This window comes from Tursiops truncatus, chromosome 11 (genome assembly GCF_011762595.2).
Source record: "Tursiops truncatus isolate mTurTru1 chromosome 11, mTurTru1.mat.Y, whole genome shotgun sequence".
Lineage (NCBI taxonomy): Eukaryota > Metazoa > Chordata > Mammalia > Artiodactyla > Delphinidae > Tursiops > Tursiops truncatus.
In genome coordinates, this window is record NC_047044.1 from 9,862,184 (window position 1) to 9,868,486 (window position 6,303).

At 56.9% G+C, this 6,303-nt stretch overlaps 1 long non-coding RNA gene across 1 annotated transcript; it reads left to right on the forward strand.

The window, feature by feature from the left end:
• The first annotated feature begins 534 nt into the window (after positions 1-534).
• LOC141275951 (uncharacterized) lies at positions 535-3,378 on the forward strand. Its single transcript, XR_012324652.1, has 3 exons — positions 535-800; positions 2,280-2,449; positions 2,902-3,378. It is a non-coding gene; the product is annotated as an uncharacterized lncRNA (long non-coding RNA).
• Positions 3,379-6,303: the final 2,925 nt, after the last annotated feature.

Sequence of the window (6,303 nt, forward strand, 5' to 3'; positions counted from 1 at the left end):
AAAGAGCTCCGCAGGCTTCTGCTCCCACAAAGATACAAGCTCCTCCCAGGGTGGGCCCAAGCCAGGGTCTTAGTTTGAGCCGCTGAGCTCTAGGAAGCCCCTCTGTCAGGTTCCAAAGCCTCACTGTTTTCGGGCCAGCACATAATTCAGCTGTGGCCTGGACCCCTCCAAGGCAGAGCGATCACCAACACTCAGGGCCACCTGTTCAAGTGACATAGCCTCCCAGAATCATCCCAAGTTTCCCAATTGTAAGTGAACGCATTCAGGGCACTTCTAGGGGTCGCGGTCTCAGTCCTGAGAGTTTTGGGTAGTCAGGGCCCGTCTTCTCTCTCGCGTCGGCCCCGGGCTTGGCACCAAGGAGCACCGCCGCCCCGCGTGACCCGGACCCGGCCTGCAGCGCCCTCAGCGGCCACGTGGGGGCAGCAGGCGCGCGCCCTCCGCGCCGCCCGCCGTCAGAGTTCTAGCCGTGGGAGGCAGGCCAGGACGTTGCGGGAGGAAAAGCATCCGGGAAACGGGGCGGGGGGGCGGCGGGGGACCTGGGCCTGCGGCTGGCCAGGCGTTGACTCCCCGCTAGGGCCCCAGGCGGGTCGCCTCACCCCCGCAGCCTCACTTTCCCCATCTATCAAGTGGACACGGCAGTCTGCAAGGGCCTTTTTGACCCTGGCAATCCGGAAGCAAGATTTAGTAACAAACGGAGAGGGGCTTTTGTGCCAGGTGTCCCTGCTCACAAAGCAAGGTCCTGCCTTGGTCTGACCGAAACCTCTCATACCCAGGTGGGGAAAAGGAGCCAGGAGAAGGAGGTGAGTCCCCTGAGGTCACACCTGACTCCAAGCCCAGCTCCCTGCCCGTGGAGATCCCCATCTGCAGACGGGGGAACCCGAGTCCCCAAAGGGGAGGGGATTTGCCGGTGCTCTCACACGAGGACAGGACAACGCTGAGCCTCTGTCTCTGCCCAGTGCGCCCTCCACTACCTCCCTGGAGGTTTAAGGACTTAGCAATCCCACCTCCACCCCTTACTTTGACTTGGAAAATTAAACGGAACAGGAATTGGCAGCTCACTCTGCACGCAGCGGGAGGAGGGAGAGGCTCCACAGCCCCCATGGGAGGTCCTGGACTCAGGGAATAGCCCCCTTCACAACCTCCGGAGTGTCTGCCATGTGGGCCCTGGCAGACCCTGAGGGCCAGGACCTGCTTCCCACTTGGCCCTCTTCCCACGTTGCCTCAGGGCCAGCCTAACACAGCCCCTTCCATCTCCCTCATGGAGAACCAAAGCTGGGGGTGGCCTTCACAGCCCCTGTGCGTGGCCCGTCACACGTGCACAACACAGCAGCTAGGAGAGGCAGATGAAGATACTGACGTTCAGAGTGGGTCAGAGGTGGGGCCAGGACTTGAACCTCCCTCTCTCCAGGCTGTCTATACCACTGAGCTGCCCACTACATACCTCAGAACAGGAAAGGAGGGCAGAGGGGATATTTGCTGAGGCTCTGCCTTGAGCCTGGCCTGGACCTGGCATGCTTGCCTCACGCAGAGCTCCAGCTGCTCTGAGAAGCAGCCCCATCATGTATTCCACTTACAGATGAGGACTGAGCCGTGGCCACCAGAAGGAGTGAGCAGACTGGGATTTGAAGCCAGGTCAGGTGGCTCCCACACCTTGGCACAGAGCCCAGGGTCTGACCTATCTCATGCACAGGGGCCTGCAGGCTGCTTCCCCGTGTGGTCTCAGAGCCCAGAGACCAGCAAGGGGAGCAGGTTTCTAGGGTGGCTTGGGCAAGTCAGGGCACCTCCCTGTGCCTTGGTTTCCCCAGCCCTACCCACTCATAGCACAAAAAAGTACTAAGGATGGGAATTCCCTGGCAGTCCAGTGGTTAGGACCCTGTGCTTCCATTGCAGGGGGCACGGGTTTAATCCCTGCTCAGGGAACTAAGATACCACAAGCTGCGCGGTGTGGCCCAAAAGAAAGAAGAAAGAAAAAAATGTACTAAACAGAGCCTTCCAGCCAACTGGGCTAGTGTGTTCCAGTCAGTGCCAGTGGTGGGGGAGAGCATCATGGGCCAGGCTTCCAGGACACCCCCGCCCAGGTTAAGGAGAGAGGGAAAGGCACAGCCAAGGGCAACCAGTGTCAGCATCATGGGCCATGGTGGGAGTGGCAGGGCCAGAGGGTGAGGGGCTGATGTCACGATGGTGACAGAGTTGCGGTCCTCCCCTGCCACCCAGTGCTCAGATCCAGGCAGTGCCCAGCCTTGGCACAGGGTGGTAATAGACACACTCTTGGCCTCCAGGACTGCCCTGGTCAGAGAAATATGTCAGCAGAAGGGCCAGAGGTTGCCCACCCTCTTCATCGTGGTTGTCATCAGCATCACCACCACCATAGTCATCAACGACTCCAAAGAAGTTCAGAGAATTTCCTCCTGACCCGAGTGAAGCCCCCTCCATGGAAGCAGGAGGCTGGGTAAGAAGCCCTCTGGAGGCCTCCCCTGCTGGGGTAGGGAGAGCGGGCAGAGGCTTGAAGCCTATCGCATGAATTCTCTGCCTGGGAGTCCGGGAGACTTCTCAGAGGAGGTGGCCTGTCCTCTGAGCTTTAAGAGACAGGTTTACAGCTCCACTCGTATGCGGTACCTGAAGGAGTCAGGTTCACAGAGACAGAAAGTAGACTGGAGGTTGCCCCCAGCTGGGGGAGGGGGAGTGGGAGTTAGTGTTTAGTGGGCACCACGTTTCAATTTGGGAAGATGATGGTGGTGATGGTTACACGACAATGTACTTAATAACACAGAACTGTGCTCTTAAAAAATGGCTAAAATGGTAACTTTAAGACATATATATTTACCACAATTTAAAACACACACAATTTTCATTAAAAATTTTTTCTTTTTTTTTTTTTTTTTTTGGCCACACGTCCTGCAGGATCTTAGTTCCCTGACCAGGGATCTAACTGGTTCCCCCCTGCAATGGAAGCGTGGAGTCTGGACCACCAGGTAATTCCTTAAAATTTCTCACTGAAAAAAATTTTTTGATTGAAAAAAACTTCCAAGAAAAAAAATGAAATTTACATTTTATTTAAAAAACAAGAACTGAGCTGGAATTGGGCAAGCAGAGCAGGGGAAAGGGGAGTCCTGCAAAACTGTAGAAGAGGAAAGAGAGTGTGTCCTCAAAAGGCAAAGGCACTGAAGTAGGAGCACAGAATGAAAAAGAGGAAGGAGGTGGGGCAGTGCTGGGGGCGGGGGGCGGGGTGAAGGCAGGCCCCGCCCCGGCCTGGGACCCCAACCTTCCCCACACAGACTCACACTGAACGAGACATTCCAGGCTCCCAAGACCTCTCGGTCATCATAACTCAGGGAGTCTTAGTGTCCTATGGTCCTCCCACCCCTACCCCAGCTGTCACACACAGACCAGCCCTCTGAGAAGACCCTCAGGTCTGTCCTCTGCTGAAAACCTCCTGGGACCCCCGCAGTCTACAGGATAGGATCCAGAGGCTTTGGCCTGGCACTCAAGGCTCCTGGCCCCAGGTGACCTCTGCCATCACTCCTCGGGGGGTTGCACCAGACCCTGCACCCGCCCTCTGGGCACCAGCGCCACTTCAAGGAGTGGCCCTGTAGGAGGCTCTGCTCCTGGGGTCCTCGCCCTGCCCGCCCCCTCTCTCACTGGTACCTTCGCCCTCCCTCCCTCTGGGAATGCCTTCTCCGTTTCCTCCGGCGGCGTTGACCTTGCTTCCTCTTCTGAGTGCCTCCTGTACGTCGCGTCTCCACAGACTCCAGGTCCTTCCTGGTGGCAGCGCACAGTAGGAGCTCAGGCGGCATTTGCTGAAGCACTGGTTTAAAGCAACTTTCCCGTCCACCCTCTTAACTCAGTGGGTGCAAGTGGAGCTGGTAGAGAGTCAGGTGTCAGGAGCCCTGGGTTCCTGCCCTGTTGAGATTTGCTGTGTGACCTCAGGCAAGGGTTTCCCCTCTCTAGACTTTGCTTACAACCTTCTAGGAAGTGTGGCCTCCCGGGAAGTCAATCCCGAGGGACGTGCTCCGTCAGAGAGCAGTAAAGGTGGGGCAGAGGGAGTCATCAACTCCATGACCTGAGGGCAGGGCACCCTCATTGACAGGGCCAAGGCCATAAGCCCACGGTGGAGTTTTCTGGGTGCTCACACTCCCACACCCCCAGAACTCTGCCCAGCACTTAGCTGAACCCGCCCTGGCCTGCCGGAATGCCAGGGAGAGGCCAGAGTTCCATCACCAGCGCCACTACCGCTGTCTTGCTCCATGTCACCGCCGTCATCCTCATCCCCACCATCATCAAGAAGCTAGAGGGCCCGCCTCTGGCCTGCTCTCTGTACACCCCGTGGGCTGGACAAGAAGGTCTTTCCAGGCCCCTGGGAGGGGGCTGGAGGGAAGCCCCCGTGATTCTGTCCCCGACCTTCTCAGGAGTGCAAGGGAAGGAAGGGACCCCACGTGACTGAGCACCTGCAGTGTGCCAGGTACAGGGCTCTATTCTCCATCAACTGCAAGGCGGGATTTTTTCCCCATCTGAAGCAGTGGCTCAGAGTAGTCAGGGTTGCACAGTTGTGTGTGCACAAGGGGGGGTTCAACCCAAGTCATCTCACCTTCAGTTTGCTCATCCCCCTGCCCGGTGACCCCGTGCGCTGTGGGGAGGTGCAGTGTAGTTAGCAGCCAGGCTTGGGAGCCTTCCCGCCGGGGTTCGAGGTCAGTTCTGCCTCTTACCAGCCACGTGACCTTGGGCAAGCCACTGCCCTGAACACCAGAGTTCAGCTGTTAACCAGGGATGCTAATAGCACCGGCTGCCAGGTTGGCCCGAGGGCCGGGTCAGCCTGTGGAGAGCACGTGGAACAGAACCAGGCACACGGTGGGCGGTGGGCGGTGCATAGGCCTGGGCCAGCAGGATTAACATTTCCCTGCCAGGTAAACTCCTCCTCCTTTAGTACCTTCCTGGCTACCCTCCCACGCCCAACTGCCCTTCCTCCTCGGGAGCGTTTCTCACCCTTCGAGGTGAGGGCCAGTGACACCCCTGCGCCCCGTGCCCCTCCTGAGAGCGGGCGGGCCTGAGTGTCCTGCCAGCCCCTCCCTGCATCTGGGGCCCAGCCCAGGGCTAGCCTCAGCTGATAACTGAATGGGTGAATCCGCATCCGTTTCCTCTTCCCACTACTGCCAGCCACCTCACCTCCCAGAACTTCGTGGAATCTCCCCTGACCTTCTGCTGCCCCATCTCACAGCTCAGGCCACGGGCTCTGTGGTCCTCCCCAGCCCTCATCCCTCCACCCTTCAAGTACAGGAGGGGGCTGTCCCTACAATCTCTCCACTGCCCTGCACAACTCCTGGCCTCAGTCCTGCCTTCCAGGAGCCTGGAGTCCTGACATTCCCCTACCCACTGGCTGTGTGATATTAAGCAAGGCCCTGCCCCTCTCTGAGCCCCAGGGATGTCAGCTGTAAAGGGAGGAGAAGAACCCACTTCTCAGTGCATTGCTCTGAGATTAAAGAGAGGAGGTGGGGAACTCTTTGTAAACTGTAAAGGGTGGTACACTTTAGAGATCTGTATTAGTGGATGCTAGATGCTGGCTGGAACGGGAGTGGAGTGGTGGGAGCTTCAGGATATAATCCCAACATGAGTTAGGTTAGAAATCCCCTCCTTTCTCTCAGAAGAACTAAGTGGGAGGAGGCTTGTGTCCTGTGGCCTTGGAGTCAGAAGACTTGGGCTCAGTTCAGTTGAATTCATTCCTGCCTGGCCTGAGCCCCTGCTTTGGGCCAAGACCTGTGCCAAGCACTGGGACCAGGTGAATCCACGGTCTCTGTCCCCAAAGGGCTGAGAGCTTGACGGGGAAACAGTTCTGGAAACCCTTTACCATCAACAGCGTGAACCAGGGAGTCAAACAAGGAAGCGTGACTGCTGTGAAGTGGGGGAGCTGGCGGGTCCTAGAGGGGTTCCCAGAGGAAGCAGATGCTGCACAGAGTGAACTGGAAGTGGTCAGAGTCTCCGTCTCCCCCAGAACTCCCTGGAAAGGTCTCGAAAAGCTGCAGAGAGGAGGCAAATTCCGTCTTGAAAGAAACTGGCGTAATTCAATCATAAAAATAATCCCATTAATTTAGTCAAAGAACCACTTAATTGAATTTCTTTCCAAACCCAGGCCTATTCGAAAAGCCAATGAATCCAAATGCTACTGAATTTAAAGTAAACTCCCAAATAACTTAGTGAACGGGCCAGTCCAGTCAAGTCCCTGATAAATCTAGCCTGAGTCATCCCAGTCCTATGACTGCTCATTCAATCAGCTTATCCTTTTTTTAAAAAGAATAAAGTGTATGGGCTTCC